Source organism: Lacerta agilis, chromosome Z, assembly GCF_009819535.1.
Source record: "Lacerta agilis isolate rLacAgi1 chromosome Z, rLacAgi1.pri, whole genome shotgun sequence".
NCBI classification, from domain to species: domain Eukaryota; kingdom Metazoa; phylum Chordata; class Lepidosauria; order Squamata; family Lacertidae; genus Lacerta; species Lacerta agilis.
Window position 1 is genome coordinate 16,137,732 of NC_046331.1, and position 27,389 is coordinate 16,165,120.

The 27,389-nt window shown below is 45.3% G+C and overlaps 1 protein-coding gene across 1 annotated transcript in view; it reads left to right on the top strand.

Annotated features, from left to right (window-relative positions):
* COL5A1 (collagen type V alpha 1 chain) overlaps window positions 1–27,389 on the top strand; it is a 171,305-nt gene that overhangs the window by 1,134 nt on the left and 142,782 nt on the right. The window lies entirely within an intron of this gene.

Sequence of the window (27,389 nt, forward strand, 5' to 3'; positions counted from 1 at the left end):
TGTGCCTTAAGTGAACTTTATGGAAACAAATTCTTGCGTCTAAAACTCAGAGCGGGTCAGTGAGACCAACGCAGGAAATCATGTTACTCCAACCCCAAATCTGGGTTTAATGAAAGAAGCCCAAAAATGTTCCATGATCTGTGTTGCCTTTGACTGATGGGTCGTGGAAGAGATGTTTTTCTTACTGCTACACGTGGACAGAAACCAGATCAGACGGACTGTTCCAACAAGGATATCTTGTTTTTCAAAGAAAGAAGTTGGGCTGTTAGTTTTGAGATTGGAAAATGCCATGAAGTGAAATATTTGCGAGAAACATTTGTTCTGGGCTTCTTACTGCTTCTTATGTATGTATTTACAAAGTGCCAGTGATGGGTCTGGTGTCTTGTAGAGAAGAAAGAGGAAAGTCTGTGCCGTCTTAGGAAATGACAGAAGGGAGTGATGAGCAGGGGCACCTGTATTACAGTGTGGGTTGGAGTCCATAACACTTGGGGATCCCTTCCAACTCTTTGCTTTGGATTCAGTTACAGCAAGATAATAAGATCCTGCTGCTGCTGAATCCCCATCTAGTTCAGCATCCTGTTCTCACAGTGCCGGGTCAGATGCCCTTAATGCAAAATCCACAAACAGGACCCAAGCAGGACATAGGCTTACAAAGGCTACACTCTCTTAGTGGTTTCTTATCAGTTTTTTTGGAATAGATACATTTGTGGAGGACAACACTATCAGTGACTACTAACCATGGTGCTCTGTGTTGGATCTCTGGTACTGGGGCGGTATGCCTCTGAATACCAGTTGCTCGTTTCTGCAGGCAGTAGTGCTGGAAGGTTGTTGATAGTGTATAAAACAAGTTCTCTACGCAGGGCATTTGCATGCTCTGCTTTGCATGCAGAAGGTCCTGGGTTCAATCTATGCCAGCATCTCCAGGTAGGGCTAGGGAATGCCTCATCATGGATACCCTGGGAAGCTGCTGCCAGTCAGTGTAGACAACACTGCATGAGATGGACCAACAGATCTGACACTTGGTATAAGACAGGCTCCTATTTCCTATTTATAACCCAAAACAATGAAGATTAGAATCTTGCTTTATTGTAGAGAAAGAGCTTTACAGAAGTCCCCAGGTTCAATTCCCACTGGCAACTCCAGGTAGGACTCAATGTTCCCCACCTGAAACCAGTTAGTGCAGATGGTCCTGAGCTAGATAGACTAATAGTCTGACTCAGGATAAGGCAGATTCCTGTGGCCTATGTTCAGAAGTTGTTGCACTCCATCATCCCTGCTCATCAGACATGTAGGCTGCTGAGCCTGCTGACAGCTTCTGTGGGGGCTGCTGGGAGTTATTCTCTAGCACAGGCATGTCCAACAGGTAGATCGTGATCTGCTGGTTAGATCCCTGGATGTCTGTGGTAGATCACAGGTAGATCTGGGAGATTTGGGCTCCCCCAAAGAAGCTCAACAACTTTGGCTCCCCTAAAAAAAGCTCATTTTTTGCCCTGCACCCCCCCCCAAAACCAGGGATTTCCTTCTCCCTAAAAAAAAGCACAACAAGAATTTTGACCTGAATGCCTAAAAAACGGGGCTTTCCTACTCCCCAAAGAAGTTCAACAACTTTGACCTGAACCCCCCAAAAGGGGGTAGATCACTGCCAGTTTTTAACTCTGTAAGTAGATCACAGTCTCTTGGGAGTTGGCCACCCGTGGTCTAGCAATATTTAGATGGCACCAGTTTGGGGAAGGCTGCTTTATGAGTTGTTTGACAGTGTGGCTGGGAGATATATTGTCCAAAACTGGTTTGAAGTCCAATGTCATGATATCAGTTTCATAATTTTTGACCTGGCAATATATCATGAATCATGATGTGTGTGTGTGCATGTGCGCACACGCTATGCAAAAATCACAATGCAGGAAAAAGTGTGAAGCCAGCCTCTACATAGCTCCATCCTTATTTCAAACATCATGATATATCTGTATATCACAATGTATAGCTAGTGAAATATCATGATGTTGAAAATCAGATATTGCCCAGCTCTGTTCAACAGTGGAACGAACCATCTCAGAAAGTGATGGATTATCCTTTGTTGGAGGTTTTTAAACAGAGGTTGGGTAGTCATCTGCTAGGGGTTCTTTAGCCATGAATCCTTCATTGCAGGGGATTAGGCTAGATGACCCTTGGGGACCCCTCCCAAATCTACAATTCCATGATTCTATGACCTCATTTATTGTTTTGACTTACTGGACTCTAGAGAATTCTGGAGACCCTTATGGGTATTCTGCTGTGAAGCCCTGGCATGGGCTGCAGCATCTCTCCTGGATTCCACAATCCATGCCAAAAAATTTGGCAGGACACACTCTGTCTGCCAACTCTTTTTGGAGAAGAAGCCAGTGGTGTCCCTAAGAGTGACTTGTCAAGAACCATCCAGTGAGTTTCATAATTGCACTAGGAACACAGGCACATGGGGATCTGTTTTCTACCACTGGTCCAGCTACCTCAGTACCCTCTATGCTAGCTGGCAGCAGCTCTGCAGGGCTTCAGCCGGGGGCAGAGCATATTTTCATAGCCCCTGGGTGGGACCTGTGCATTGAGCTCTGTCATTGAGCTATGGAGGCCCCCAGTTCCCCTTCCATGAACTACAATTCCCAGAGCTGTTTAAAAGTCAATCCCTCTTCACAGGGAACTCTGGGAAATGTAGATCTGTGAGAAGAAGCGGGGTTCTCCTACCACCTCTCACCACCTTGGACAAACTACAGCTCCCAGGATGCTTAAGGAGAAGAAGCCATGAATGTTTAAAGTGGCATCTGATGTGAATGTGGCCTTGGTCACCCACCCCAAATCCAAGCTGTCTTGCAAAATAAACGAAACTGAAGGGAAAGAAATGTGATTCCCATTTCCTTCAGCTTTACCCCCACTGTGTGCCAGGCGTCCAGATGTGACAGATGAAAGGCTCTGAGTAGGCTTGCATGGGCGGGGGAAGGGGGGGCTCTGGGGAGTGACCTAATATTACAGGCTTGCGGTCCTGGTCCTGTAGAGTGCCAACTTACAAAGTTAAAACCCTCAGCGACTACCGAATAGAGCTTTGTGTCAGGAGAATCCCGCCCACACAGCTTTTAGGCTTTCTGCAGACAGCAGTTATTGGAAATATTTTCAAATGTACAAGATGCATTTCTCATCCTTAGCTCTTTCCCATGACTTTGTTAGGCAAAAGCACATAATATGCAACCAGAGGCTGCAGGCTAAATGGGGTTGTTTTTTTTTAATGCAGCTTCTCAATTGCAAATGATGCTCAGAAGAAAAACTTCCAAGTGGAGTGTCCTGCATGCAAGAGCTTCGCATCAGGGCATCTGATGTGCATGAGGCACCATCTAGGGTAGGCTTGGGGTCCCCCCTCCAATTTAAGGCAGGGGGCCATGCCTCCCCAAAATCTGCAAGGGAGTGAAAGCATGCTGCACAACATGCTTACCTTAATCATGCAGCCTGCGTGGCATACCTGTGTCACTCATGCATGCCCTGTGGCATATGCGCGGCACATCAGCACATCATGTGATCTGTGCGCATGATGTCATCATGCCACACTGTGTGCTGACGTCACTCATGCACATCGTGTGGTGCCAGCCCCTTCAATTGCGGGGGCAAGGTGGCACACTTGCTGCTGTGAGAACAGGATGCTGGACCACTGGCCTGATCCAGGAGCCAAGCTCTTCTTATGTTTCACAAAGAGGTGTCTTAAATTCTCCCATGGGAAATCCCAGAAGCATTCAAGAATTTGAAGGGATGGGTTAGCCTTTAACTCAGGACCCATTTCAAACATTGCAAACAAATAAAAATAAAATGCTGGTGGGAGGGAAACCTCATCCTCTCCAAGTGTCCGTATTTTCCAGGGACAGTTCCGGAATTACGAAAGACAACGGTGGGGTACACAGGGTGAATAGAACCCACCGCACTAGCCCAATGCTTGCCACCAATGCTGTTGGACTGGTGCAGGCAGGGTGCAGAGGATTCACAGAGCCTGCACTCCATCCCTGCTCTTGCCACTGGAGCCAAGTGGGGCCACACTGCGCGATCTGCCTGCCCATGCAAAGAGGAGCCCAGCTGGCTAATAAGGCCCATGGAGAGCAAATCCCCCCTGATATTGGCTGGGCATCCATTCAGCAAGGGGGCTGGGGAAGCTGCAGTGAGCAGGCAACGCGGGATGGGAATCTATGGGTGTGTGGGGTGCCTGGATTGCCCCCACACAAATTGTGCGCCAGGGACAACTGCCACCTCTGGCCACTGCTGAGCTTGGGGAGGAGGAGGAGGAACTGGCACTTGTCCCAAGAGGTGGGCAAGGGAGCATCCTGCTGCCTCTGCATGGTCTCTCCATGGCCGCTGTTCCATGGGGAGCTCATAGCGACTGCTGGAGAATGGGTGAGGAGAGGCTGCGGCCACTGAGGCCCCACCCCGTGTGACCTCTAACCCTGTATATCCGCGTCTAAACTTGCCCTTTCAAAATTTTATGTACAGTCGTACCTTGGATCCCGAACGCCTTGGTACTCGGATGTTTTGGTTCCCAAACACCGCAAACACCAGAAGTAAGTGTTCTGGTTTTCAAACATTCTTTGGAACCCAAATGTCCAACGAGGCTTCCACGGCTTCTGATTGGCTACAGGAGCTTCCTGCAGCCAATCAGAAGCAGTGCTTTGGTTTCCGAACATTTTGGAAGTTGAACAGACTTCCGGAATGGATTCTGTTCAACTTCCAAGGTACGACTGCATTTGTGTGTGTGCTTGTAAATCAACTGAAGAGTAAAATAAAATAATATCGAGATTAAGGAGGTTTCTCAGGATGGTGGAGGGTGCATGTGCTGTGTCTTGTTTGTGCAGTGGTGGTGACACTCAGCCTTCTTCTGATAGGAAATGCTCTGTGCTGGGGGCGGGGAATGGGGAATGGGGAGTAAGAAGTGTCCCTATTTTCATCCAAGAAATGTTGGAGTGTATGAAACCTTAAAAAGAGTAAGGACTGTCATTGGGTTATCTGGACCCTTCTTGAAGGAGCTGTGGAAAGAGATTAGAATCAACCAAAATGGAAACAGACTCAGCCTCCAGACAAATGGCATATACTGTTAAGATGCCTTCGGCTGAGTCACCGTGGATGTGAATTTGCTTCTGTTTAACTTGGGTCATTCCCCATGTGTCAAGATAGGCTTGGGAAACTGGAGAGGTGATGATGTCACAGGGGCAGCCCTGGGGTTTGTCTTGATTTGAGGTCTGCAACAGACTCCCTCTCCAAAGATGGGCATTCCGAGGTGTGGAAACCTGAGCCAATGCTGTGTCGTTAATTCTAGTGATTCTGTGGCTTTCCCAGCAAAGAGTTTGTTCTGAGCAGGATGTGATTGAAACATATCAGGTGAATAATTGAAAGCATCCCTCTGCTTGCTGTGACTCTGGATAGAGTCTGCAGTATGGCTTGCAGCATAACACTTGCCTGGGGATGGGGATCCTGGGACAGGGCTGTTGCTTAGTGGGTAGAGCACCCACTTTGCATGCAGGAAGTCAGAACCATGGGGACTAGGATCTTACTTTATTTTTAGGATAGTAGCCATAGTTCAGTTGTAGAACACCTGATGCTACAATGAACACTGAACCTTCTTCTGTGACCAAGTCTCTCTGCATCAGCTCAAATTACCACTGTACATGCTTCCACAGCTCTCTTTCTGCATTATCCAACTCCCTATTGCTTTGAATTGTATTCTGTGCCTGTCTTTGGGGCAGGTGGGTAAAACAACTATATTTTGCTTCATTTGACCAATGTTTGATTTGCGAGGCTTTGTTCAATCTCAGCTTCATTGTCCAAGTGTCACAGGCCCTGCATCAGCATCCCAAAGGCACTCTGAGGAGTCAGGTGACTCCCAAGTAGGGGCGGAAAATAAATTCAATTCAGTTCTGCTTTTATAGCAACTCAATATCTCAGTCTGGCAGCACCTACACTTCAGAACTCCCTGCCTATTGATGTCATGCTGTACTCTTCCCTGTACCCTTTGCAGTGCCTGCTAAAAACATTTTGTTTATTCAATACTACCCAGATGCTTAGAAAATGGATGCAAGTTTCGATCTGTTTTTTTAGGCTATTTTTCAAAAGTCTTAAATTATTGCTGTTAATTATTATTACTGATAATGTTATTGTTTTATCTTTTTGTAAACTACTTTGAGGTTGTTGTTGGGTTGTTTTTTTTACTACCAAGCTCTGTATAATTTCTACAAAACAAAATAAATAAATAAATAAATAAATAAATACAAACATACCTAGTTTGCATGTTCTAAAACAATATGCAAACCGAAATACAGCCATCCTTTGCAATTCACACTTTGCAGTTTTGCAATCCCATTTTCCAGCCAAGCAATACATAAAAAATGTGTATTGTAGTGCTGGGTTACATCTCATTTTCAACTTTCACAGTTTTTCCCACTGTGATTTTTGCATAGTGCATGCGCGCACACACATCATGATTAATGATATATTGCTGGGTCAAAAATTATGAAACCGATATCAGTTTTGGACTATATATCACCCAGCCCTAGTGTATACTAGCATAAAGGGTTTATTTTGTTGTTTAGTCATTTAGTCGTGTCCGATTCTTCGTGACCCCATGGACCACAGCATGCCAGGCACACCTGTCTTCCACTGCCTCCTGCAGTTTGGTCAGACTCATGTTGGTAGCTTCAAGAACACTGTCCAACCATCTTGTCCTCTGTCATCCCCTTCTTGTGCCCTCCATCTTTCCCAACATCAGGGTCTTTTCCAGGGAGTCTTCTCTTCTCATGAGGTGGCCAAAGTATTGGAGCCTCAGCTTCAGGACCTGTCCTTCCAGTGAGCACTCAGGGCTGATTTCCTTCAGAATGGATAGGTTTGATCTTCCTGCAGTCCATAGGACTCTCAAGAGTCTCCTCCAGCACCATAATTAAAAAGCATCAATTCTTCGGCGATCAGCTCTCACTTCCATACATCAATACTGGGAAAACCATAGCTTTAACTATACAGACCTTCGTCAGCAAGGTGATGTCTCTGCTTTTTAAGATGCTGTCTAGGTTTGTCATTGCTTTTCTCCCAAGAAGCAGGCTTTATACATTGCATATATTCATGAAAAGAACATACAAACATCCATTATAATAGGGGAAATGGTTTTGCAAAAAAATAAAAATGTTTAGGTCAGGCAGATGTGTTGAGAAATTCCTGCTAAAATTCTGATTCATGAAATTCATGAAGGCTGTTAAAAAAGAAAACAATACAGTGCAACCTGATGTAGAGGTGTGGAGAACCTGAGAATGGAAGAATGGGTAACTTGAGGAAACTTAAATCAACAGATTTTGAAATTCACAGCCTGATAACAGAGCTGAGTGTAACTGAGATCTCATTGCTGTGTGCAGCTGAATTTTGGAATATCCAGGACAGATAAAATAAAGTCCTTCTTCATGCAGCGCCTAGTTAAACTATGGAACTCACTCTCATTGAAGGCAATGATGGCAACCCAACCTGGATGGCATTAAAAAGAGGATTGAATAAATTATTGGAGGAGAGGGCTATCCACGACCACTAGACATGATGGCTAAGCTCGGCCTCCGTAGTCGGAGGTGGTATGGCTCTGAATACCAGTTGCTGGGAACTGCTAGTGGGGAGAGTGCTGTTGCACTGAGGTCCTGCTTGCAGAATTCCCATTGAGGCATCTGGTGGCCACTGTGAGAACAGGACTCTGGACTAGATGGGCCATTCGCCTGATCCAGCAGCAAGGCTCTTCCCTATAAAGAGACAGACAAGTCATGTATCCATAGCAGAGACCAGAGTAGGAATGGCCACTGGGAGGAGCACAGAGAGAAGAAATGCAATGGTGCATCTGCATCAGCACAAACAGATGCCCTCATCTGCCCCAGCTGCAACAAAACATGTCTCTCCCGTATCAGTCTCCACAGCCACAGCAGGTGCTGTAGCTTCCAATGTTTTGACTTTACCTACAATGGTGCACTCTTCAGATGCCAACTAACAACTAAGTTGTTAAGGTAATATGTATTTGGGTAGGATTTGGTGGCGCTGTGGGTTAAACCACAGAGTCTAGGGCTTGCTGATCAGAAGGTCAGCCGTTCGAAGCCATGCCACGGGGTGAGCTCCCGTTGCCCAGTCCCAGCTCCTGCCAACCTAGCAGTTCGAAAGCACGTCAAAGTGCAAGTAGATAAATAGGTACCGCTCCAGCGGGAAGGTAAACGACGTTTCCGTGCCCTGCTCTGGTTCGCCAGAAGCGGCTTTGTCATGCTGGCCACATGACCCGGAACCTGTCTGTGGACAAACGCTGGCTCCCTCGGCCTATAGAGCGAGATGAGCGCTGCAACCCCAGAGTCGGACACGACTGGACCTGATGGTCAGGGGTCCCTTTACCTTTACCTTTAGGATTTGGCTCCTTGAGTGCTGAAAGTCTACCTCAGCAGGATGTAATCCAAAAGGACATTGACCCAGATTTGTTATGTGGTCTGGGATTCTGGGACTCATAGTGGTGTCTGCTTGAGGGGTGAGAGACAGCCTGTTCCACTCTGTTTGTTTGACTGTGCTCTGTATCCAGGAAACAGATCTGGAGCAGAGGTATAGAAGAAGGCAGTGCAGAAAGGGAGCCAAAGGCAATGCAAACTCTGCCAAGGAGGTCTTGGCCATGGTGCTCTGACTCCCTGGCCACTCCTTGTTGGCTGTCAATGCTAGGGTCTGATGAGGGCCAGGAAGCATGTGCAGAGTGCATTCAAGAAGGCAGGGCTTGGATCCAGCTGCATCCCGATCAGAGGGCTTTTAGGAGAGGATGGTGGGGATGTCCTGCCTCCTTATCTGAGTTGTTGTGGTCCCTCATTCTTGACCTAAAGGATTTGGCTTCTGTTTATGTGATACTGAACATTGCCAGGCATTTTTGTGTTTAGATTAATTGCATTTGAGATCCTGGGAGCTTTGATTCCTGTTGTGGACCATTGGAGCTTGTGGTTTCCCTTGGTACATTTTGAACAGAGCTAAAATGGAGACTCTTCCCTCACTCAACCATATTATCTGAGCCTTGTGGAATCATAAAAAACCAGCAACTGGTATTCAGAGGCATACTGCCTCCAGCAGGGGAGTGCAATTTCTTACAGACCTGTTTCTTCTTATAGAAGAAAATGCTAAATTGCCCCTTAGAACATAAGATAAGTCTGCTAGTTTAGGCCAGTGGCATCTATTCCAGCATCCAAAAGCAGGACTCTCCCTTCCTGCTCTTTTCAGCAACTGGAATTCAGAAGCATTTACAGCCACTTCCTACTGAAGCATATGCATATATAAAATAAGAATTCAGAATTCTCCCAGTTTTTAACATATCCTCCAAAATTTCATCAACGAAACCGAGGATGTCAAGGAAAGAATGGAGCTGGAGGGCTCAGTGTAATTTTACCTAAAACTGAATGGCCACAACCTAGATGGCTTTAAAAGAGAATGAGGTAAATTCATGGAAGAGAAGGCTATCAGTGGCTACTATAAGGCAGCAATGCTTTGAATTCAAGTTGCTGGAAGCCACAGGAGGGGAGAGGGCTCATGTACTCTAGTCCTGCTTGAGAGTTTCCCACTGGGACATCTGTGAGAAAAGGATGCTGGACTCGATGGGCCATTGTCCTGATCCAGCAGATAGGCTCTTTTTATGTCTTCATGAGCAGGTAACTCCAGATGGGCAAAGTAGCTGACCCAAGGAACTGTAAGTGACTATATGCCAAGTAAAGAACATGGTGTACGCATGTCAAGGTTGGCCAGAGCACTTCTCTTTAGATACGTGGACCACAAGTCCTACCTGCCTTGCCTAGTCTTGACTAGGGCTGGGTGATAGTTGGCTTTCAAAAATGACACATACCGATATTTCATGATGTCTGAAATAAGAATGGAACTTAATATGTTATCCTGGGGATATGTGTGTGTGTGTTTGAAAAATGAGACATTTTTGTGGCAAGACGTAAAGCATTAAAATACAGCTCAATAATTGGAAACAGGACTCTCCTGGAGGGAGCTTTGTTGCAGCTTTATTTCACGATACTCGGGAGCTGACGTATAAAATGAACTTCTGTTCCGATGTCCGACTCTTGGCTCAAAATAGCAAGGGGAGAGAGCTTCTGTTGCTCAGATCCTGCTTGCGAGTTTCCCCCAGGAATCTGGTTGGCCACTGTGAGAAGATGCTGGACTAGATGTGCCATTGGTCTGATCTAGCAGGGCTCTAATTATGTTCCTCCTCCACTGTTGAAGCCAGAATGCCTCTGAATACCAGTTGCTGAGAACCACAGGAGGGAAGAGTAGCCCTTGTAGGTTTCCCATAATGGGCATCTGGTTGGCCACTGCAAGAACAGGAGACTGGACTAAATGCACCACCACCCCCTGGCCTCACCCAGTAGCCACGTTCTTCTGACCCTCTTATCACATACACACAGAATTCAGGTTACTAAACTGGCATGCCCCCCAACATTTTGGGAAGGCAAATCAGGACACACAAACACACCCCATTCTGCTGATCTTGTTACTTGCCCCCTTGCCCCCTCCCTGCTGCCACCATCTTCCTCACCAGCCCGCCGTCCCCCTTCTCCTCCTCTGCCTTGGGAAGGCTGCACCCACCTACACAGCCTCAGGAAGTGCTGCTCTGAGTGGTGCAGTATCTTCCTCCGGTGCCACAGATGTATCCGGAAGTGCCGCAATGTAAGGAGGGAGAAGAGTGGTGGTATGCGGGTCAAGGTAAGTTCTCCTTCCATTTCTTGGTCCCATGCTCTGGTGTGGGCCAACTGTTTTGTGCCACAGTGCAGAACCAAATAAGTGCCTCTTTTGGTCCCATGCTTTGGCACAGCCAGAGCATGGAAACCCAAACAGGAAATCCCAGATTACGGTCAGAACCTGGGGTGGCCTCTGTCCCACCCGGGATGTCCCACTCAAAACAGGAGACACATGGAGGGTATGGGATGAAGTTGGTGCTTCACACAGCAAGTAGTTTAATTATAGAATTCTCCCCCAAAGGTGACTGACTTGGATGTTGTCAAAAGAGGATTAGACTTTGGTGTGATCCAGAAAGCAGACCCTTGTTATATTCTTGAGAACACAAGAAGAGGCTGCTGGATCAGGCCAATGGCCCAACTACTCTAGCATTCTGTTTTCACAGTGACTGACCCAGTTTGCGCCCCAGTGTCAGAAAAAGGGGTAAGCAATCACACACACACAGGCTGGGCCATGTTGTGTTTTCAACATTGTGATATATCACCAGCTAAACACTGTGATATACCAATCTATCATGATGCAGGAATTGAAAGAAGCATTGGCTGGTTTCACGGTTTTCCCTGCATTGTGATTTTTGCATATCGCGCAAAAGTCATGAGTCATGATATATTGCCAGGTCAAAAATTCTGAAACCAATATCACAATATGAACTTCAAACCGGTTTTGGATGATATATTGATAAGACCTAACACACACACACACACACACACACACACACACTTTTATGACCAGCTCTGACTTCTTAGGACCATTTATTATTTTGAGCATGATTCAGAAACAGGGAACTAATTCACTCTCTCTCCCCACCCCCAGTTAGATTCCTTTTGGGAGGCTGATGTCATCATTTTTCAACAGGGTAGCTGGCAAGTGTTGGGTCTGCCAGAAGTGACAGCCTTTATTCCAAAGGAGAGCAAAAAGTGTTCAGTAGGACAATCTGTCAAAATTGAAAATAATAGTTGCTGGATTAATAGTTTCTTAAAGGGGGCATCCATAACATTCAGCTTGCCCATGATATTCTCAGATTCCTCTAAATAAAAATAAAAATCTGGCAACCATATCAGAAAACTTGAGTCAGCAAAAATAAACCCAGGCAGGCTTGGAACTGGATCAGTGGTCTCCACAATTTGACTTGTGTTGCACTTGATTAAAGGACTGGGAGTAAGATAAACTTTTTTGTTTTTAATTTCTTGCCCCCAAAGCATCATTAAAAAAAACACACCATTATTATTATTTTTTGGCATGACTTTAGAAAACTATTAACCAAAATAGGAGCATGAGGCTATGGGGAGATGGAAAGGGGTATATTTGCCTGTGGGTTTAAGGCTATGGGCACTTGGTATAGAAAGCTTGGGTAACAAATGGACCGTTCTGCTTGGATGAAGGCATGTTGTTGACTTAAAGCATGGAGTTGGTAGTAGCCACATTCATACCATACATTTTAAGCACTATGATGTGATGTAGTGGTTAGAGTAAGAATATTTTTATTTATTTGCTTATCCATTTATTGCATTTATATCCCACCTTTTTCTCCAAGGAGCTCGAAGTGGGACACATAGTTCTTCCCCTCATTTAATTCCTACAACAACCCTGTGAGGTAGGTTAGACTGAGAGGCAGGGACTGATCCAAGGTCACCTACTGAGCTTCATCCCTGAGTGGGGATTTGAACCCTGGTCTCCCAGGTCCTAGTCATCATTTAATCTCCACAACAATCCTGTGAGGACAACAGCATACCCATTTCTCCAAAACAAACTAAAGAAAATCCCCACAACACTGCACAGGTCCACACGGTCCTGGAAGGGAAAAGTAGGCAAGCTATCCCCATCCCCACTAACTCCCATGGCCTATCACCCACTATTCCAACACACAGCACAAAACCTCCAGATAAAAACCTGGCAAGCCAAAGGCCTACATTGTCTAAAAGATTTCTACAAAAACAACAAGCCCATACCAACACAAGAAATACAAGACAAGCTGGGGGAGGCCCAAATACCTTGGCTAACACACCATCAACTATATGCCTTCTTAAGTAATCCAGTAAAATCAGCAGCCACTAGGTCCTTGACCACCTTCAAAAACCTTCTCCTGACAGCAGAGGGGCATGGAAAAGGGATGGTATCCACAATACACAAAATACTGCTCCAAAACCCCACAACCCCACTTGACACAATCAGAGAACAACGAGAGCACAACATAGGATGTAAAATTAACTCCACCCAATGGACTAGAATGTGGTCTAAACCTCCCTTTAAATCAGGGGTCAGCCGGACTATATTTTTGGGGGGGTGGAGTGAGGGGGAAATGAATGAATCCTATGCCCCACAAATAACCCAGAGATGCATTTTAAATAAAAGCACACATGTAAAAACACCAGGCAGGCCCCACAAATAACCCAGAGATGCATTTTAAATAAAAGGACACATTCTAACTCATGTAAAAACACGCTGATTCCTGGACTGTCCGTGGGCTGGATTGAGAAGGCGATTGGGCCGCATCCGGCCCTTGGGCCTTAGGTTGCCTACCCCTGCTTTAAGTCCATATCAGCCAAAAGAAAGGAACTCACTCTAAAACTCATTTACAGGTGGTACTTAACACCACGGAAACTGGCACTGATATGCCCAGGAACCTCACCAAGACGTTGGAGAGGCTGCACCTCCACAGGCACATACCTCCACATGTGGTGGGAATGCCCTAAACTCCAACTCTTCTAGACAGCAGTCCTATAAGAGATATGCAAAATAATTAAACAGGTATTAGAACTCACCCCAGAACTGGCCCTACTGAACACCTTCCAAGATCATAACGACCACTCACATTATTCAGAGCTCAGCAGCCAGAAGCCTCATAGCCAGGCACTGGAGAGACCTGTCAGGAGTAAACATGGAACACTGGTAACAAATTGTATGGGAAAGAGCCTTACTAGAAAAGCTAACCAATAAACTGAAACTGACACGGGGACAAATAGGACTCCTTCACCCCAGTATGGCTCCCCCTTATCACATACACAGCCCAACAAGACAACAAGAAGAATCCACCAGCAGCATACAAATGAATCTGGCATACCTGACCCAACAAGCCCTCCCTCCCCCTCACAAATGCAAGCAAACCCCACTGCAGCCAACCACAGACAACCAGCCACACCCTGCCCCCCAACACCTCTCACTACCAAGGAAATGTAATAAACAAATAGAAAGAGAACCTGCTCAGTTGACACTGACACAAAACCCCACACGTACACTATACAAAAGAATATAAGCCTCACCACACCAGCCCTGCTCTCCCCCCTCTTCTTCCCCAACCTTATACTGTACTCAACACTAATGTCTCACAACTAATGTAAGAAAGACTGTACATTACAACCTGAAAAAAGAGACAAGGCATGTGCTTTTGTAAACAAAGAAAATCTTTAATAAAAAATATTTTTTAAAAATAAAATTAAGAATCCTGTGAGGTGGTTAGGCTGAGTAGTAGTGACTGGTCCAAATTAGCTTCATGGCTGAGTGGCATAATTGAACCATGGTTTCCAGGACCCACAGGTTTTCTTCATCAATGCATGTGGTAAGATATATGTTGGCACTAAGTATCTCTGAACTTCTGCATTTTTATTCTTCTGTGCCTGGACGTAAAAATGCCTGGAATGATCAATTGTTTTGTCACTGAGCATGTTTTGCATTAATGTTGGCGTCGGGTCACCATAGTGTCTCACTCAGGAGGTTGGAACATTCAAACGGAAACTGTTGTCACAGTTGGAGTGCTGGGGGCGAAAGGCACGTCCAACACAAACATGGAAGCTGTCAAACCGTCCACCGACTTGGAACCAATTCTGAGGGGAAAATGGGTCTCGGTTTGCTAGCAAGGCAATCTGCAAAGATGTCCCCTGTGCCAGCAGGGAAAGGGAGAGGGAGATTTGACCTCTATCAGGAAAAGCTGCAGCATTTGAGAAAATGCTGCCACGTTAAAAAAAAAAAAAAAGGTGACTAAGAGATGACATGTTAGAAGTTTTTAAAATTATGCATGGCATGGAGAAAGTGGGCAGGGAATAGTTTTCTTCCCTCTCATAACCCTAGGACATCCAGTTAAGATGTTGGAAGATTCAGGACAGATAAATGAAAGTCATTTATGCAGCACAGAGTTAAACTATGGAACTCACTCCCACAAGAGGCAGTAATGGCCACCAATCTGGAGGGCTTTAAAAGAGGATTGGCCAAATCCATGGAGGAAATTAGGTAACTGGTGGCTACTTGTCATGGTGGCAATGCTCTGCCTCCATATTTGGAACAAAATAAAAAATTCTTTCCAATAGCACCTTAGAGACCAACTAAGTTTGTTCTTGGTATGAGCTTTCGTGTGCATGCACACTTCTTCTCCATATTTGGAGGCAGCAATGCTTCTGAATCCCAGTTGCTGGAAACTGCGGGGGGCGGAGATCTGATGTTGTACTCAGGTCCTGCTTACTGCTTTCCCACAGGCAACTAGACAGACAGTGTGAGAAGTGGATGCTGGACTGGATGAGTCCCGTTTGCCCTTATGCAGCAGCCAGGCTCTTCTTATGTTCTTATCTGAACAGCCTGTTTGAAAATGCACACATATGGGCACAGTGGTGTAAAAAAAATATGCGTGTTACTGGAAATAACAGGACATGCATTATATATGGGGAAATCTGCTTGCCAAAAAGCTTGTAAATTAGGATAAAGTAGGACCAAACAGGTGATGAATCTTCACGAGGACGCAGTGCTTTGTGCAGAAAGATAGTGACTGTGCTCAACTTTTGAGGCCAGGCAGCTCTTATTTATTCGTGTTGTCCTCATTGTACAGGGGAACAACTTATCTGTTCTTCAGAGAAGTGTACTCTGCTATCAAATGATGGTGCATCATTGCCCTAGTTTCTGAGTGTCAAGTTCCTCATCTCTTGGGGAGCTGCCTTATATTAAACCAGGCTTCTGAATGTGCTGCCATTGAGCTATATCCCGGCCCCTAAACAGAGAGTGAGATTCTAGTCCTCAGCATTCTGAAGAAGGGGCTGAAGTTCTACCACTGAGTTACAGCCCGCCCCCTTGAGACCTAATGCTAACATAGGAAGCTGCCATATACTGAGTCAGACAATTGGGTTCAATCTAGCTTAGTATTGTCTACACTGGCAGGCAGCAGCTCTCCAGTTTTTCAGGTAGGGAGTCTCTCCCAGCCCTACCTGGAGATGCCAGGAATTGAACCCAGGACCTTCTGCCTCTGAATTATAGCCCCTCCTCTAAAAGTAAGATCCCAATCCCCGTGGCTGTAAATAAATAAGCTGTCTTACATTGGTCTGTCTAGCTCATTATAGTCTACACTGACTCCAGAGTTTGAGGCAGGGGTCTTTCCCTCCTGGCAGGGAGATTCCAGCAGGGATTGAATCTGGGACCAAAGCTGCCCATCCAACAACCACCAGCTACCAAGTTACTGGAACATACAGTTCCTGCGCCAATGAATCCAATTCAGAAGTGACGCCGGGGGGTGGGGGTGGGTGGGTTGGTGTAATTGTGATCCCACAATTTATAACTCAAAGATGTGATCTGATTTTCTATTGCATTTCATGAGGCTGGAAAGAGAAGCAACATTCTTCCATTAGAATGTAATACAAGCCATGTTGGACCAGGCCAAGGGGGCTCATCTAGTCCAGAATCTTGTTCTCACAGTGGGCAACCAGATGCCCCAGTGGGAAACCTGCAAGCATAGAATCATAGAATTGTAGAGTTGGAAGGGAGCCTAAGGGCCATCTGGTCCAACCCCCTGCAAAGCAGTACTCTCCCTGCTTATGATTCTCAGCAACTGATGGAATGCCCAACTACGGAGGCAGAGCATGATTATTTTATTCTCCATGAATTTGACAACCCCCCCCCCCTTTTAGGGCCACTTGACTCTATGGCTACCACTGCCTCTTGTGGGATTGAGTTCCACAGATTAACCCTGTGCTATAGGAAGAAGGACTGCCTTTTCTCTATCCTGAATCTTCCCCCATTCAGCTGCATTTGATGTCCAATAGTTCTAGTATTTAGGAGAGAGGGAGAAAAACCTCTCTCCATCCACTTTCTCTATGGCATTAGCTTGGCAAGCTAGCATGAGTGCATGGGGACGTGGTGTGTGTGTGTGTGTGTGTGTGTATTAGGTTTCATGCCTGGTTTTGTCCACCTCGTTTCACAGGGGACTGGGAAACTAGGTTAGAAATTTGAGGAAAGTACAGTCATACAGAGGGTTTTCTTTTTTTAAGGGAACAGGAATTCATTGTTCTTCAAAGGAATTTCCTCCTGCGAAGCAAGAAAGGTGGAATTGTGTAGCCTGCGGGCGAGTAGGAAATCATTGTCTTATCCAAATAAATAGAAGTTGGCATCCAGAGGGCTTCTGTCTCTCTTACAACTGCTGTTTCCACCAGGGAGGAGAATGCAACACTCTTTGGTCATGAAGCAATTAGGCATTTCAGAAATACTAGGAATTCTGAGATGTTCCAAGGTACTGCGGATCAAGAAATTGGGGATTCGGCAAGCTTTGGTTGGTAGCTGGCGTATGAGGAAGAGGAGGAGGAGGGGGTCGTTGGATCTGTTTTTTGCAGAGGACTGACCCCAACTGATGCTCATGAATTTGCAGATTGGAACACCAAGTTATTTAACATAGGTGCATTAGAAGAGCCTTGCTGGATTGGATCATAGATCCACCTAGCCCAACATCCTGCTCTCACAGTGGCCAGTCTGATGCCCCAGTGGGAAGTCCGCAAGCAGGACCTGAGCACAACAGCAATTCTCCCCTCCTGTGGTTTCCTGCAACTGATATTCAGAGATACTCTGTTTCCAACAGTGGAGGAAGAACATTCAGCTTCACTGAATGTCTGTGAGGTTGTGAAAAGATTGAACTCCAGTGGGCACATGGAGAGAAGCAACGATGATACTTGCATAGGGCTAGCATGAAGAGAGTTCTGGAGTTCAAGAGGGTGAGGAGGCAGGCCAATGTTCAATGAATCCCATTACATAAAACACATATTTTTAAAGGGTCCTTCTTGCCCATCAGAACTGCATCACAACTTCAGGACATTTGTCCAACCCCATAATACCATTCTGGTACCATTTGGAATGGTTCCATTTGGTTTTCTCTGTTCTTAGCATTGTAAATTAACTGTTGTAAAATACCCTGTGAATTTCTAGTGAAGAGCAGGTAGGAAATCTTATGACTCGAGGCAGCGATGCTTACCATGTGGATAGCTCAGTTGATTAGAGTGTGGTACTGATAGCACCAATGTTGCAAGTTTGATCCCAATATGGGACAGTTTCATATTTCTGCATTGCAGAGGGTTGGACTAGATGATCCTCAGGATCCCTTCCAACTCTATAATTCTGTTATTCTATGCTGAATACCAGTAGCGGGAAATCACAAGAGGGGAAAGCGCACCTATGCTTGGGTCCTGCTTGTGGGCATTGGGGTGACCACTGTGAGAACAAGAAGCTGGACTAGATTGGCTATTGGCCTAATCCAGCAGGCTGTTCTTATATTTCTATGATTACAAAGTGGACATGCTGAGCAGAGATGCTGATTCCAAGGCAAAGGCCTCTGGATCCTGTTACTTCAGTTAGCCGAACAAGGCTCTGTAGCAGGGGGTGGGGGTGGGGGGTCATTGTTTAGCTTCTTTGGGAGTGAATGGATGGAGCAGGACTGAGCCAGTTTTTCCATTTTAGCAAGCAAGGGCTGACAGCAATGGGACAGATTCAGTCAGGTAATCCACATCTGCTTAATATCACTCAACACATGATTAAATGAGGCATGGTGGAAATTCCTGCTATGAAGCAAAATGGAGCATCTGCAAAGAGACGGAGAGAGCTCTGGAGTCTGAGAGGGTTGGGAGACAGGCCAATGTGCCCCCACCGTCACCCCAGTTCCCTCCTCCCAAGTAAAAGAGATGAGGGAAATGCAGCTCAGCCCATGCTTTTCCTGCTGAGACACAGGGGATGGGAAGGCCATTTTTGGATGGATGGATAACTTAACATGTTCCAACGTTATTATCGCAAAACTATTGACTGTTTTGCAGAGATGACTTATCATCATAGAGTTAGAAAGGACCCCGAGGGTCATCCATGTTGGTGTTATGTGAACCATGGGTTAAATTACCCAGTGCTTGGGCTCATGTCTTGAGGAGCACATCCCCCACATCTGGATGTGCTGATAAGGGTGCCAGGCGCACTGGGTTACCATAGCAACACCAGCCAGGTCGACTGCATACCTTGCTGAGCCATTCACTCTCCCATTGGTCCAGGCCGTATGCCTATGTGTAGAGACGGGTATCATAGTCTCCAGGGCATTGCTTTCATTATGTCTAGTCCTGATGCGTGTTCGTGTCCTGCCCTGTTTTGCTGGCAGGGTCTGACTCTGAATCTGTGAGAGTAAGGGGAAGACACTATGGGTTTTTCATGGCAGCGTTAGCTAGTGTGACAATAGTGTTAGTGGATCTCTCCATACATATGCATCTTTACTTCAAAGGCCATAAGGAGCGCACATAGTTGATAGCAGTGTTTAGCTTTTCCTTGCATCTGGAGACAATAAACACTTGGTTACTTTGAACTGTGTGGGAGAGGAGTTTTCCTCTTAATTGGGGACTCTGGAAGAAGATGTTCTGCTGGGAGCAGGAAATCTCTGAAGACTCTGCTGGGGCTCCACATACTCTGCAGGTAACATCACATTCGTTGGGGTGTGGTAAATGACCAACTGACTTCCACAAGTCACCAACAATCTAGGCCAGCCCCCTTCAGTTCGGGTTGCACAGCTAAAGAATCCCTGGCAGATGGCCATCCAACCTCCACTTAAAAACCTCCAGTGAATGAGAGTCCACCACCTTCTGAGGGAGTCCGTTCCACTGCCTGGAGTCTGTGTCCAGTTCTGGGCACTGTAGTTTCAGACTTATATTGACAATTTGGAACATGTGCATAGGAGGGTAACCAATATGACAAAGTGTCTGGCAACCAAACCTTATGAGGAACAGTTGAAGGAGTTATGAATGTTTAGCCTGGGAAAGAGTAGACTGGGCTCAGTGTTAGAGCATCTGCATTGCAGGCAGAAGGTTCTAGGTTCAGTCCCCTGTGGCCTCTCCATGTAGGGCTGCCAAAGACCAGCCTAAACACCTTAAACTCTAGAGAGCCACTGCCAGTGTAGACAATACTGAGCAAGGTGGACTAGTGGTTTAACACAGTATAAGACAGGGGTTCTTTAGCTGTAGTTCCTGCATTGCAGGGGGTTGAACCAAATGACCCTCGCGATCCCTTCCAACTCTACAATTTTCTGATTCTCTGATAGCCGTATTCAAATATCTGAAGGGCTGTCACATGGAAGGTGGAGCAAACTTGTTTTCTGCTGTTCCAGAGGGTAGGACCTGATCCAGCGGAATCAAATGGCAAGAAAGGAAACGCTGACTAAACATTAGGAAGAAATTTCTGATAGAGCCGTTTGACAGTGGAACGGACTCCCTAGGAAGGTGCTGACTCTCCTTCCTTGGAGGTTTTTCAAAAGAAGGTTGGATGGCAACCTGTCAGAGATCATTTAGCTGTGATCCCTGCATTGCAGGGTTTTGGACTAGATGACCCTTTGGGTCCCTTCCAACTCTACCACTCTGTGACTCTATGATTCACTACTACCACTGATATTTAATCTACATTTGTGTTCCTGAAATGTGCTCCTCACCATATCAGAAAATATTTCCTAAAGGAAGAAAGGGTATGACCTCCTCCACATAAATTTATGGTGCTTTGTTGTGTTCAGTGAGCCATGAATGAGGAGTGTGTGAGTTATAGGTCTTCTCCCTCACCCTACCCTGACAATTCAATCTAATTTAGTTCTTTCCTCCTGGCCCATATCTCATTTGTCAAAATCTTCATTATTCTTGGAATCAAAGTTCTGGGCTTTGTCTATAATACTCATTTCTGGATCTGCATTTGTAGCCATTTTCTTGGAGGCTTAGGAGTGAAAGGTCCCAGGAGCCATACTCATCTTCTTATTCCCTTTCAGGGGTATTCCAACCCAGTAAGTCAAAATATTTATGTGGCTCCTTTTCATCAGTTTGCATAGAGACTGCTTTGAAAAGTTTAACCCAGGAAAACTGTGAGTGAATTTGATGTGTACAGAATAGGGCTGGAAGGGTCTGTCAGTGTCACTTCCCTGTTTCTCATTTTTTCAATCTTAAATTCAGTTGTCAACATTTACTTAACAATTCGTGATTTAAAAAAATTATTACAAAAATTCACCAGCATTTTAGTGTGACTCTTCTAATAAAATATATTTGTGTGCAGACATGAGCAATGTACATATTTTTGCATTTTTTGGTAGGTTGTATTCATAGACACACACATTTAACTGTAATAGATGCATACAAACATTTAACCTAAATATATGCACACTTAACCCTAATATATGCATTTTTTTGTAAATTCTAATTGGAGAACCACATTGTTAAATTTGGACAAGGGCTAATTTCAAAGGGTAGCTGTGTATCAGTTCACAGATTGTTTTGAAGAGTGCAGATTTGATAGATCCAGATTTAAACATCAGCTGAACCATATTCATTCCCCATCCCTGGTATGGAAAAGTTGCTGATTATTTGGGAGTGGTGGTGGTGGGGAGAAATAGCTCATTAGGGCTGGGTTATATCTGGTTTTCAACTTCGTGATATATCACCAGCCAAATATCGTGATATACTGATATATCAGGATGCCTGAAATAAGGATGGAGGGGGATTGGCTGGCTTCATGGTTTTCCCTGCATTGCAGTTTTTGCATAGCACACACACACACACATCATGATTCACAATATATCGCCAGGTCAAAAATTATGAAACCGATATCATGACATAGACTTGAAACCAGTTTGGGGCAATGATTTGCAATATATTGCCAGGTCAAAAACTATGAAACCAATATAGCAATAGCAACTGGTTTTGGACGATATATGGATATATAGCCCAGCCCTATAGCTCATGTAGTTTCTAAGCCAATCTGATGTGAGATATGGGGAGCTCTTTCTGGTGGATTTTTAAATCAAGGCTTGACAAATGAAGGGGAAATGGAACCTCCAGAGGCAGGGGATGTATTAATTTGCATTCTCAATGTGACAGACAGATGATCAGTGACAATCACTGCCATGGGCTGTTTGGAACCTCTTGGAGCAGAGGTGGATAGGGACCTTCTTTTTCAGTCTGAGGGTCACATGCCCTCCTGGGCTATCGGGCTGGGAAATATCTGGACAATGTGATATATCACCAGCTAAACATTGCAATATATCGAGATAACGTATTTTTCCATCTATAAGATGCCCCCATGTATAAGACGCCCTCTATTTTGGGGGACTCAGATCTAAGAAAATGGGGGGGGGGAGATGGCCCCGTGTATAAGATGCCCCCTAATTTTTGACATTATTTTTTAGGGGGGAAACCTAGTCTTATACACAGAAAAATATGGTACATGACGATGTCTGAAATAAGGATAGAACCAGGCTTTTTTTTCAGGGAGAACTCACAGGAACTCAGTTCCGGCACCTCTCAGGTGAGAGCCATTGCCATTCTGAGAGAACAAGGGAGGTGTTCATGGTGAGTCCCAGCACCTCTTTTTCTAGAAAAGGAACACTGGATGGAACTATGTAGAGGTGAACAGTAGCAGTGGGTAATATCTGGTTTTCAACATGGTAATATATCACCAGCTAAACGTCCTGACATATTGATATATCACGATGTCCAAAATAAGGATGGAACTATGTAGATGCATTGTCTGGCTTCATGGTTTTTCCTGCATTGTGATTTTTGCATAGCACACGCACACACATCATGATTCGCAATATATTACCAGGTCAAAAATTAGGAAACCAATATCATAATATGGACTTTAAATCGATTTTGGACGATATATTGATTTATCGCTCCGCCGTACTGGGCTACCTTAGAGAGGTGGACAAGGCCAGAGGCAATAGTATAAAAAGCAACAGGTGTGGCCATTACGTTGTGCACAGTAAACTGTGCTTCAACAACACTTAAGTCAGAGGAGACATTCCAAACAGGCAAAAGCAATCAAGAGAAGAGAGAATGGAGCAGAGCTAGTCCTAGGGATGTGGAGTCTGCCCTGAGAATCCCAAGCACTGCAAAGGTTAGTCTGGAAGTTCCTCAGCTGTGTCTTAAAGCCTCTGGCCAGCCTCATTAGAAGCAGAATGATAAATAAGACTGGCCTTAAAAAAAAAAATCTGTTCAGAATGATTTAGAATCCTGTATATTCATGAGAAGCTAAAGCTTGCACTTTATCAGTATTTTCATAGAATTATAAAGGGACCTAAAGAGTCATTTAGTCCAACCCACTGCAATTCAGGAACCACGTCAATTTGTTCTAAGAATAACCATATTTTTTCCGTGTATAAGACTAGGTTTTTTTCCTAAAAAATAATGTCCAAAATTTGGGGGTATCTTATACATGGATAGATTTCCCCCCTTTTTCTTAAATCCATGTCCCCCAAAATAAGGGGCATCTTATACATAGGGGTGTCTTATAGATGGAAAAATACGGTTATTATTATTATTTATTGAGTTTATATACCACCCTATACCCCCGGAGGTCTCAGGGCGGTTTACATAAAAGATCAACATAAAAACCACAACATATATAATCAAAATAAAAACAACAACCTAATAACACACACACACACACCCCAAATTAATTGTGTTTCAGGGGCAAAAACCTTTGCAAACTGATGTTCAGGGGGGAAATGAAAGCAAAGAATCATAAACTCATAGAATTCGAGGGGGTCCCAGGGGTCATCTAGCCCAACCCCTGCAATTCAGGAATCATAGCTAAAGGATCCCTGACAGATGGTCACCCAACCTCTGTTGGAAATGAAAATGCATTTAAAGGTGTTGGAAACTGAGCATTTGTTCATAAAACACATAAAGTTCAAATGTGAAATTTTCATACCATCTTGGGGTAGGATGTGGCGGTGTGTGGAATCTGCACAAAACAGAATGGAATGGAGCAGCGTGACAGAAACAGGATGGGATTTTACTGTTTGGTCCACCCCTTGCTTGTGGAGCTGCCTGTTCTGTTGAAGCGAGTAGCAGAAAAGGGTGGATTTTGCAAGTTAAATTAAAAGCTTGGCACCCTAGACCAGGGGAACAAATCCAATGCTCATCTGCAGCAAGAGAACTCTGAGTCCAAGTAGTTTATTTTGCACACAGATTGGGCAAGAAAACAGCCTAGATTGTAAATCGAAAATTTCCAATCATTTTCTTTTGGGCAGAACTTCATCACTTGACTTTGCTCCCTGCATCTGTGAAATCTAAAAAGTGGTGTTTTTTTTATCCGAAGGCAAGCAAAGCTGGAAAAAGGCTTTGCTTGTTAAGCGCGAGTTTTTCATTTGATTTTACAAAAGCCAGTTTAGGCAGTGGAGGCAGCTGCCAGCTCCCTCTACAGGTTGGCAGTGTCAGCCAGTCTTGTCTTTCACACACAAATGGTGCCAGAAGTTCCCTGGGAAGAGTCACTCTGGGCCATGGGAGTGCCTGCACATCTGATTTAACATCCTATCTTTGAAAGGAAATGCATAAGGGGGGGGGGGGCTCCCAGACTTAACAGAAGTAAGTAAGTAAGTAAGTAAGTAAGTAAGTAAGTAAGTAAGTAAATGGCTTCATGCAGTGATGCAGTGCATAGTTAAACTGTGGAACTCCCGCAGTTATAGTTATTGCCACCAGCTTGGATGGCTTTAAAGGAGAATTAAAGGATGGCATGAAGGAGCATTGCTTGCCACAATGCTTCTGAATACCAGTTGTTGGTAAACGCACGAGGGGAGAGCTCCTCTTGTGCTCAGGTCCTGCTTGCGAGCTTCCCATTGGAGCATCTGGGTAGCCACCGTGAGAACAAGACGCTGGGCACTTTGGCTTGATCAAACAGGGTTCTTCCTATGCTTCCTGTATTGTAGGGTGTTCAACTAGATCAGTGATGACCAAACTTGGCCCTCTAGCTGTTTTGGGACAACAACTCCCATCATCCCAGGACCAGTGGTCAGGGATGATGGGAACTGAAGTCCCAAAACAGCTGGAGGGCCAAGTTTGGCCATCACTGGACTAGATGATTCTCAGGGTCCCTTACAACTCTACAATCCTATGATCCTGGTCCTGATGTGGTCCTGATCTTTTATCTGACCTGAATCAGATAATCCAAAGTGTTTCAGGCAGGGGGGTATTTTTCCCAGCCCTCTCTGGAGATGCCAGTGGGGATTGAATCAGGGGCCTTCTGCATGCAAAGCAGAGGTTCTTAACCACTGAGCCAAGGCCCTCCCCGATTTCTCTTAAGTTCTTGCATGGGTGAGGAATTTCAAGGGAAATTAAAAGTTTTATGCCTGTATGATATACTCTTTCAGTTTGATTTTGGGTTTTAAAAAGAGTAGTTTCGGTGGTGCAGAAATATTTCCTGCTTGATCCTTGTAGTGAATAGTCACACCACATAAGAGTGATGTTACAAATAAGGACAATTTAGATTTGGGGTAGGATCACCACAGGCAAAATACTGAGTTAAGGTTGAAGGCTTAGACATTTCCAAGGAAGGAAAAACGTTTCTGTTGAGGCTTGTGGGCTTTTTCTTGGGGGCAACTTGCAAGCCTCTTCACACATCTCATTAAAAATTATTCTTTGTCCAAAAGGGCAAGCTGGCCCTGTACTTTTTATATTGTTAGCCATTTAAACTGTCTTTATGGTTAGCCTCTTTCAGAGACATAGAAGGTCATTCTTATTGTACCCGTAGAATAACTCTGAATCCATTCAAAGTGTAGCTGTGGGTGGTCCTTTTTCCACTCAACACAGAACTTTCCAATTATGTCAAGGTGTTCCCCCATGCCCCCTGGTCCTGATGTACACTTCATTAAAGTCTGCTTTTCACCTTATTTCTTTAACCTTGGTGGTCTAACAACAGGTATAACTACAGCCAAACATTTCCCTTATGTGGACTGGTTTGTTTGTGTCCTTTTTATTCTAACTACATTGTCAGTCAAAAGGATGTTGGTGGAGGAAACAGGCCCAGGGGCAGATTAAGCCGCCCGGCTACCCAGGGCGGCAAACCTGGAAGCACCCGGGGGCGTGGTTTTGCTCCCAGCACGCATGCGCTGGCAGTGTGCAAGCCCCAGGTGGGGCGGCCTCACTCCGCGGCTTGCTCGGGGCTTGCGGCGGCGCGCAGCATTCCATAGCAGCATGCTGCCAGTGGGTGAGCCCCAAGCAAGCCCGTTCAGGGCTCGCCTGCCAGCAGCACGCCGCTCCCAGTGCACAGGCTGGGAGCGGCGCGGTGCTGGCGGGAGAGCCCGGGACGGGCTTGCTTGGGGTCCGCTGGCGGCGCGCAAGCCCGTCCGGGTGGAGGTGAGCCAGGGAGGGGCACCCAGAGTGTCACCCTCTCCAGGGTGGAACCTGGGGCTCCCCGCCCCCTTCGGCCCCCCTCCCTATGCCACTGAACAGGCCCATAGCTGCATGGATTCTGAGAACATCTAGATCCATCCTTCAGCATCTGATAGGCATGGCGTGGTGATAGGGTGGAGGCCTCCATGCTATCATGGGCACTCACTCCATAGACACAGATGCTCTCCCTCTCTTGTGATGCAAGAACTCATGGGCATTCAATGAAGCTGAATGTTGGAAGATTCAGGACAGAGAAAGGACTTATTCACACAGTGCGTAGTTGAAATATGGAACTCCCACAGGAGGCAGTGAAGGCCACCAACTTGAGTGGCATAAAGAGTGGACTGGACAAAAACAGGAAGAAGGCTGTCAGTGGCTACTAGCCACAATGGCTCTGTTCCACCTCCACAATCAGAGGTAGTCAGTGTCTCTGAATGATACCTGTTGCTGGAAATCGCAACAGGGGAGAATGTTGCTGCTGCTGCTGCTGCAGCAACAGCACTCAAGGTCCTACTTGTGGGCTTCCCTTTGTGGCATCTGGTTGGCCACTGTGAGGACAGGATGCTGAACTAGATGGGACATTGGCCTGATCCAGCAGGCTTTTCTTATACTGTAATTGATTGCCTGAAAATTGCTTTTAAAAACTGGCAAATGGTGTGGGTGTGTGGTGTCTACAATTCATATGTATTTTAATATTTGTTGGAAGCCACCCAGAGTGGCCGGGGAGACCCAGCCAGATGGGCAGGGTACAAATAATATATTATTATTATTATTATTATTATTATTATTATTATTATTATTATTATTATTATTATTATTATATGCCAGCTAGGAAAGGCAGGTTCAAATCGTGCAAGCCTCCCCCTTACAACTTCAGGTATCCCAGCTGTAGCATGGGAACAATGGAACATAAATATTAATGTCACCTAGAAGGTGATCACATTTATTCTGGCACAGTCTTTCATGGCTATTTGAACTGCTTTTCTGATTCTTAAGAAAATCTAAATAAGGGTGAGCAAATCAGTCCCCCCCCCTCACACGTGTATCACTTTAGCACACGTTCACCCATATTTTCTCCTATTTCTGAATTAACCTTCAGAGTTTCTTTTTGGTTGTTGTGGTGTTTTAACAACCCACATGGAAAATTATTTTTAGGTGTGCATTCCCTTAAAAAAAATTAACCATCCTTTGAAATTTGCCTGCCTCCGAATT